Raw genomic sequence first — 9,469 nt, forward strand, 5'->3', positions numbered from 1 at the left:
TGTGGCTCGTGTGTCTATTAACTGATCTAGAACTGATAATGCTCGAGAAAAGTAAGCACCAAGAATAAGTAAATGGCCGTCTATATCACAATTCTAAAATAAACATGGTACTTACATACTTAGATACAGTAATTCTCAGCAAACTAACAAAAAACATTTAAGACATTAAAAAACAAAAGATCTTACTTACTGAATACATCGAACTATTCATCAGCTGCTAGTCGTGCCTGTCGCTCCATGCTGGAGAAATCGAAGCGTTCACCTGCCAGTAATCGGAGCCCATATACCAAGAACAAAATCGAGTCGGCTGAGACCTTAGTTAGATACATGTAGTGGGGCATACTAAAAAATGAAACTATACTGTCAAGTAGCAGACTCAGTGTTGTGATAATGCATAATCAACCGTTCGCATGTGTCTCTATGCATACTTATCGTCGTCTATCTCAACTAGTAGGTCCCAACATGCTGGGGGTTAGGGGGGGATGGAAAAACTGACTCTTTCATGGGTGCAGCAGTAGGCTACTATGAAAAACACTGGATGGCAGAAGACAGGTGGCAGTCAAGTTGGTACTCTCTCCTCTGTAGATGCGATCTAATTGAGTGATCAGTTGGATAATTACCTCTGCGGAGAGGGGGGGGAGTGGAAAGAAAGGGCCAGTGGTTGTTAAAAGGACGCGCAAGAGGATACGACCATGAAAAGAAAAAAAAGAGGAAGGGCCCAGATATATGGATGAAAACTAGCAGCCAGACAGGACTAATTTAAAAAAAGGGTGCAGTTGTTAGTGATATTGGGATCAAAGCTGTCTCCAAAGAGTAATCGTGGACCACTACATGTGGCGGAAGAGAACAAGCGGGGACACATAGAATAAAGAGGGTACACAGGTAAAAACGAAAAGAAGGAAAGAGACCCGCGAAAAGGAAGCCTGAACACCGACCGAGAGGAGGAGAACAAGGCTGCGGCGGGACCAAACTATAGGTGGCTGCTAGGTTTAAGTCTCAACATAGTCGGGCAGTCGAATTAAGGTAGATAACGGGAAGTATAAAAAAACGGGTGGTGCGTTTAGGAACATGATGTCTAAGACAAATCAACAGGGAGCAATGTTTAGAAGTGAACCCTTATCATATGAAGAGGTGAGACGCTGTGTGGGATCTCATCCACTAGTATCGGGCGGTTTCACGGCAGTAGGCTCATCCTAAACGGTGAGTAAAAATTTTGTCTTATCCGTCATCAGCCCTGGTCCCGAAATAGCATCCACGAAGCAATGGATAACTTGTTGGGCATGACATTGAGTACGAAAGGTATTACGTGTTGAGATATAGAGTTAAAGTGAGAAGAAGTGATCACTTACATCAAGTATTTTTATTTATTTATGTCTTCAACGTCAATTGTTGTTGGTTTATGATGATGTTTTCCTTAAACACAACAAAGCAATAGATGAAATACTAACTAATATTTCTGTTGTCATCTGTCCAGTAATGATGAGATACTGTAGGATTTTGTACGTGTTCAAACAGCTTTCAGTCACTGTGGCTCCGAGCACAATAATAAACAGCAGAATCTTCAGTCTTCAGACTGTTCATCTGCAGATACAGCTGCTCTTTGCTTGTCTCTGGAGAATAAACCTGCCTTGGACTGACTGGAGTAGATTGCCACTGCTAGACCTTCAGTAGCAATCACTCCAGTCCTTTTCCAGGAGCCTGCCTGACCCAGGACATCCAGTAGCTACTGATGACAATCCAGAGGTTGTACAGGTCAATTGTGAGATTCTCCAGGCCTTTTTATCGCTGGTTCAGATTCTGTCAGAAGTCTGACCATCAACACCTGTCAAGACAACAAAAAAACCATCATACAACAGCAAAAAACACATTTAACAATTAAATCCAACATCAAATGAAAGATTAGTGAAGTCTTCACCTGCCAGCAGATAGTTAAAGCAGCAGTCCTGTCCTATAGTCCATCATGTTAAACTGTTGTCCACTGTTCTCTTGTCATCCTCTCTGCGTCAGATATAGAGGTGGAAGACATCTGAGTTTTGCATTGACTCCTCCTCATGGAGAAGAGAGACCTGAATAGTCTTTGCCTCAACAGGATTATCTTTAACTCATAGTGTGTCTTTCTCACCCTGGTCATATTACAAAAGGGAAATTTGCATTATGTTTACATATTTGTGAAAAGATATAGCTACTGTACAGTCATAGTTGTTTTTTCAGATGTTGTATTTAACAGGGAAAATGATTTTTCCCATCCTTTGTAGGCATTGCTCATACACAAAAACAAAATTGATAAAAATATGTCATATGTATCGTATATTGAAAGAAACTCAATCTTCTCTAAGTCTCTTTATGCTCATGATGTCTGCAGTTGAAGTAAATGAGATCATGTAGAAACATTAAAATCCTCAACTCTTTTTCTGTCTCTCTGAAACAAAAAATGCTTCTGTGATTCAGTGAATGACGTAAAATATTTTTCAGTTTAGTTACCTGCCTTCAAACCAGACTAGTGGAGAAAGAAAGTTCAATATGATTAAAAACAGTTCCCTGTTGAATTAAATTAAGACATTTTCACTTTTTAACACTGAAAATAGTGTTTGAAATCATTAGGGTCTGAGGGCTCCCCTTGTGGTTGTCAGGGCATTAAGGGTTTTTGTTCAGGTATATAGTGTGAGTATTGTGGCTCTCTGGCACAGTAATACACAGCAAAGAGTCTAAACTTGGTTTTTTAGAGAATCTTTGTATATCAAGCTCAAGCGATCTAATTCCAATCCTTATAGTGACAGAGAAAGAGAAACTTGACACTGTCTGCCATCCGTGTTTTTCACCACTGCAACAGAGTTTTTCATTTTTTACCATATTGTGACCTATTTAAGTGGAGAAATAATGTAAACATGATGTGCGAATGTGTACTTGAGTATTTCTTAATGCCTACATGTACAATGGTTTCAGCAGATTGTTGCTGTTATGGCTGATTGTGAGAAAGTGAATGTAAGTAAGATATTTTGGTGGTTTTAATGTCTTAAGTGTTTTTTTGTTGTTGCTGATGATGTTATGTTATTATATGTTCTTTTTTTTGAATTGTATTAAAAATTATAGAATTATTTCTCAGTGATCTACTAGTTCAGTTAATATCAGTACTGAGTATTTTGTACAGCTGCTCAACAAACTCCAGTCACTTGTGAGTCTCGAGCACAATAATAACAGCGAATCTTCAGTCTTCAGACTGTTCATCTGCAGTACAGCTGCTGCTGCCGTCGTCTCTGGAGATGGTAAACCTGCCTTGGACTGACTGAGAGTAGTAGATGTGGCTATACTCGTGCTGATGGTAGCAATCCACTCCAGTCCTTGCCAGGAGCCTGTCTGATCCAGTTCATCCGTAGCTACTGAATGAGAATCCAGATGCTGTAAGGTCAATTTGTGAGTTCTCCAGGCCTTTTAATCGCTGGTTCAGATTCTGTCAGAGTCTGACCATCACACCTATTAGACAACAGAGAGAAAACCGTCATATAAAGGACAAAAAAAATAATTTATAACTTAAATCCAAACATCAAATGAAAGATCAGTGAAGTCTTCACTGCCAGCAGATAGTTAAAGCAGCAGTCCTGTCCTATAGTCCATCATGTTAAACTGTGTGTCCATGTTCTTGTCATCCTCTCTGCAGTCAGATAAGTAGAGGTGGAAGACATCTGAGTTTTGCATTGACTCCTCCTCATGGAGAAGCGAACCTGATAGTCTTTGCCTTCAACAGGATTATCTTTAACTCATGGTGTAGTCTTTCTCACCCTGGTCATATTACAAAAGGGAAATTTGCATTATGTTTACATATTTGTGAAAAGATATAGCTACTTACAGTCATAGTTGAGTTTTTCCGATGTTGTATTATAAACAGGGAAAATGATTTTCCCCATCCTTTGTAGGCATTGCTACACAAACCAAATTGATAAAAATATGTCATATGTATCGTATATTGAAAGAAAACTCAATCTTCTCTAGGTCTCTTTTATGCTCATGATGTCTGCAGTTGAAGTCAAATGAGATCATGTAGAAACATTAAAATCCTCAACTCTTTTTCTGTCTCTCTGAACAAAAATTGCTTCTGTGATTCAGTGAATGACGTAAAAATTTTTCAGTTTAGTTACCTGCCTTGAAACCAGACTAGTGGAGAAAAGATTCAATATTGATAAAAACAGTTCCCTGTTGTTATTAAATTAAGAACTTTTTTCACTTTTTAAACATGAATAGTGTTGAAATCATTAGTGGTCCGAGGGCTCCTCCTCTGGTTGTGTTCAGGCATTAAGGGGTTTTTGTTCAGGTATAGTGTGATTTATTGTGGCTCTCTGGCACAGTAATACACAGCAAAGAGTCTAAACTTGGTTTTAGAGACTCTTTGTAATCAAGCTCAAGCCGCTCTAATTCCAATCCTTTAGTGACAGAGGAGGAGAAACTTGACACTGTCGCCATCCAGTGTTTTTATAACCACTGCAACAGGAGTTTTTCACTACCATTTGTGACCTATATTAAGTGAGAAATAATGTAACATGAATGTTGTGAAATGGTGTACTTGAAGTATTCTTTATGCATACATGTACAATGGTTTCAGCAGATTGTTTGCTGTTATTGGCTGATTTGTGAGAAAGTGCTATAGAAGTAAGATATTTTTGTTTTTTTAATGTCTTAAATGTTTTTGTTGTTGTGAATTATGTATTTTATAAGTCCTTTTTTTAGAATTTTATTTAAAAATTACTTGAATTATTCTCAGGATCTATTAGTTCAGTTGAAGATCAGTTATTGTAGGATTTGTACAGCTGCTTAACAACTTCAGTCAGTGATCATACATCAAGATATTTTTATTTATTTATGTCTTCAACGTCATTGTGTTGGTTTATGATGATGTTTTCCTTAAACACAACAAAGCAATAGATGAAATAACTAAATAATATTTCTGATTGTCTATCTGTCCAGTAATGATGAGTACTGTAGGATTTTGTACAGTTGTTCAACAGCTTTCAGTCACTGTGGCTCCGAGCACAATAATAAACAGCAGAATCTTCAGTCTTCAGACTGTTCATCTGCAGATACAGCTGCTTTTGCCGTTGTCTCTGGAGATGTAAACCTGCTTGGACTGACTGAGAGTAGAATTTGCCACTGCTTAGACCTTCAGTAGCAATCCATCCAGTCCTTTTCCAGGAGCCTGCCTGACCCGGACATCCAGTAGCTACTGAATGACAATCCAGAGGTTGTACAGGTCAATTTGAGATTCTCCAGGCCTTTATTCGCTGGTTCAGATTCTGTCAGAGTCTGACCATCAACACCTGTCAAGACAACAAAGAAAACCATCATACAAACAGCAAAAAACACATTTAACAATTTAAATCCAAACATCAAATGAAAGATTAGTGAAGTTCTTCACCTGCCCAGCAGATAGTTAAAGCAGCAGCAGTCCTGTTCTAAGTCCATCATGTTAAACTGTGTGTCCACTGTTCTCTGTCATCCTCTCTGCAGTCAGATAAGTAGAGGTGGAAGACATCTGAGTTTTGCATTGACTCCTCCTCATGAGAGGAAAGACCTGAATAGTCTTTGCCTCAACAGGATTATCTTTAACTCATAGTGTAGTCTTTCTCACCCTGTCATATTACAAAAGGAAATTTGCATTATGTTTACATATTTGTGAAAAGATATAGCTACTGTACAGTCATAGTTGAGTTTTTCAGATGTTGTATTATAACAGGGAAAATGATTTCCCCATCCTTTGTAGGCATTGCCATACACAAAAACAAATTGATAAAAATGTCATATGTATCGTATATTGAAAGAAACTCAATCTTCTCTAAGTCTTTTATGCTCATGATGTCTGCAGTTGAAGTCAAATGAGATCATGTAGAAACATTAAAATCCTCAACTCTTTTTCTGTCTCTCTGAAACAAAAATGCTTCTGTGATTCAGTGAATGACGTAAAAATATTTTTCAGTTTAGTTACCTGCCTTCAAACCAGACTAGTGGAGAAAAGATTCAATATGATAAAAACAGTTTCCTGTTGAATTAAATTAAGAACATTTTTTCACTTTTTAACACTGAAAGTGTTGAAATCATTAGTGGTCTGAGGGCTCCTCCTCTGGTGGGTTCAGGCATTAAGGGGTTTTTGTTCAGGTATAGTGTGAGTTATTGTGGCTCTCTGGCACAGTATAACACAGCAAAGAGTCTAAACTTGGTTTTTAGAGAATCTTTGTATTATAAGCTCAAGCCGATCTAATTCCAATCCTTATAGTGACAGAGGAAAGAGAAACTTGACACTGTCTGCCACCAGTGTTTTATAACCACTGCAACAGAGTTTTTCATATTTTTACCATATTGTGACCTATTTTAAGTGAGAAAAATGTAAACATGAATGTTGCTGAAATGTGTACTTGAAGTATTCTTTAATGCATACATGTACAATGGTTTCAGCAGATTGTTGCTGTTTATGGTGATTTGTGAGAAAGTGATATAGTAAGTAAGATATTTGTGGTTTTTAATGTCTTAAGTTTTTTTGTTGTTGCTGAATTATGTTATTATAAGTTCTTTTTTTTAGAATTGTATTAAAAATTACATCAGAATTATTTCTCAGGATCTATCAGTTCAGTTAAGATGAGTACTGTAGGATTTTGTACAGCTGCTCAACAACTCCAGTCACTAGTGCATTCGAGCACAATAATAACAGCAGAATTCAGTCTTCAGACTGTTCATTGCAGATACAGCTGCTGTCTGCCGTCGTCTCTGGAGATGGTAAACCGCCTTGGACTGACTGAGAGTAGTAGATGTGGCTACTACTCGTGCTGATGGTAGCACCACTCCAGTCCTTGTCCAGGAGCCTGTCTGATCCAGTTCATCCAGGAGCTACTGAATGAGAATCCAGATGCTGTACAGGTCAATTTGTGAGATTCTCCAGGCCTTTTAATCGCTGGTTAGATTCGTCAGAGTCTGACCATCAACACCTGTTAACAACAGAGAAAACCGTCATATAAAGGACAAAAAAATAATTTATAACTTAAATCCAACATCAAATGAAAGATCAGTGAAGGTCTTCACCTGCCCAGCAGAAGTAAGAAGCAGTCCTGTCCTAAGTCCATCATGTTAAACTGTGTGTCCACTGTTCTCTGTCATCCTCTCTGCAGTCAGATAAGTAGAGGTGGAAGACATCTGAGTTTTGCATTGACTCCTCCTCATGGAGAAGAGAGACCTGAATAGTCTTGCCTCAACAGGATTATCTTTAACTCATGGTGTAGTCTTTCTCACCCTGGTCATATTACAAAGGGAAATTTGCATATGTTTAATATTTGTGAAAAGATATAGCTACTGTACAGTCATAGTTGAGTTTTTCAGTGTTGTATTATAACAGGGAAAATGATTTCCCCATCCTTTGTAGGCGTTGCATACACAAAAACAAATTTGAAAATATGTCATATGTATCGTATATTGAAAGAAACTCAATCTTCTCTAAGTCTCTTTTATATGCTCATGATGTCTGCAGTTGAAGTCAAATGAGATCATGTAGAAACATTAAAATCCCAACTCTTTTCTTGTCTCTCTGAAACAAAAATTGCTTCTGTGATTCAGTGAATGACGTAAAAATATTTTTAGTTTAGTTACCTGCCTTCAAACCAGACTAGTGGAGAAAAGATTCAATATGATAAAAACAGTTCCCTGTTGAATTAAATTAAGAACTTTTTTCACTTTTTAAACACTGAAAAGTGTTGAAATCATTAGTGGTCTGAGGGCTCCTCCTCTGGGGTGTTCAGGCATTAGGGGTTTTTGTTCAGGTATAGTGTGAGTTATTGTGGCTCTCTGGCACAGTAACACAGCAAAGAGTCTAAACTTGTTTTTAGAGAATCTTTTGTATTATCAGCTCAAGCCGTCTAATTCCAATCCTTATAGTGACCAGAGGAAAGAGAAACTTGACACGGTCTGCCATCCAGTGTTTTTTTATAACCACTGAAACAGAGTTTTTCACTACCATATTGTGACCTATATTAAGTGAGAAATAAGTCAACATGATGTTGGCTAATGTGTTGAAGTATTTCTTTAATGCATACATGTACAATGGTTTCAGCAGATGTTTTGCTGTTATGCTGATTTGTGAGAAAGTGATTAGTAAGTAAGAATATTTTTTTTTTTTAATGTCTTAAATGTTTTTTGTTGTTGCTGAATATGTTATTTATAAGTCCTTTTTTTTAGAAGTTTTTAAAAATTACATTAGAATATTTCTCAGGATCTATCAGTTCAGTTAAGATCAGTATTGTAGGATTGTAAGCTGCTTAACAAACTTCAGTCACTGTGGCTTCGAGCACAATAATAACAGAGCAGAATCTTCCGTCAGTCTCAGACTGTTCATCTGCAGATACAGCGGCTGTCTGCCGTCGTCTCGGGAGATGGTAAACCGGCCTTGGACTGACTGAGAGTAGTATTTGCTGCTACTACCAGGATCAATCCAGGCAATCCACTCCAGTCCTTTTCCAGGAGCCTGTCTGATCCAGGCCATCCAGGCACTGCTGAAGTGAATCCAGAGGTTGTACAGGTCAATTTGTGAGATTCTCCAGGCCTTTTAATCGCTGGTTCAGATTCTGTCAGAGTCTGACCATCAACACCTGCAAGATAACAAAGAAAAAACTGTCGTACAATAACACAAAACAGAAAAACAAACATCAAATGAACATCAGTTAATTATTAAAAGTAATTATTATAAAGAATAGGAAGGATATAAAGAAAAAAGCAATAGAAAAAAATGTATATATATATAAAACCACATGGAATATGAATATGAAGGGAAAATTCTAAATCCTTCTGCTGTGTCAATCTTTAAAGATCGTCTAAGATTTTGTACAGCTGCTCACCAACTCCAGTCACTGTGGCTCTCGAGCACAATAAAACAGCGAATCTTCAGTCTTCAGACTGTTCATCTGCAGATACAGCTCTCTCTGCTGTTGTCTCTGGAGATGGTAAAACCGGCCTTGACTGACTTGGGGGTAGTTAGGCTGCTAACATCAGTATTAATCCAGGCAATCCATCCAGCCCTTTTCCAGGTAGCCTGTCTGATCCAGTTTCATCAGGAGCTACGAATGAGAATCCAGATGGGTAACGGTCAATTTGTGAGATTCTCCAGGCCTTTTAAATCGCTGGTTCAGATTCTGTCAGAGTCTGACCATCAACACCTGTTAAGACAACAGAGAAAACCGTCATATAAAGGACAAAAAAATAATTTATAACTTAAATCCAAACATCAAAGAAAGATCAGTGAAGGTCTTACCTGCCCGCAGAAGTTAAAACAGCAGTCCTGTCCATAGTCCATCATGTAAACTGTGTGTCCACTGTCTCTGTCAGCCCTCCTGCAGTCAGAAAGTAGAGGTGGAAGACATCTGAGTTTTGCATTGACTCCTCCTATGGAGAAGAGAGACCTGAATAGTCTTTGCCTCAACAGATTATCTTTAACTCATGGTGTAGT

The sequence above is a fragment of the Larimichthys crocea genome, chromosome XII, assembly GCF_000972845.2.
Source record: "Larimichthys crocea isolate SSNF chromosome XII, L_crocea_2.0, whole genome shotgun sequence".
In the NCBI taxonomy this organism is placed as follows: domain Eukaryota; kingdom Metazoa; phylum Chordata; class Actinopteri; family Sciaenidae; genus Larimichthys; species Larimichthys crocea.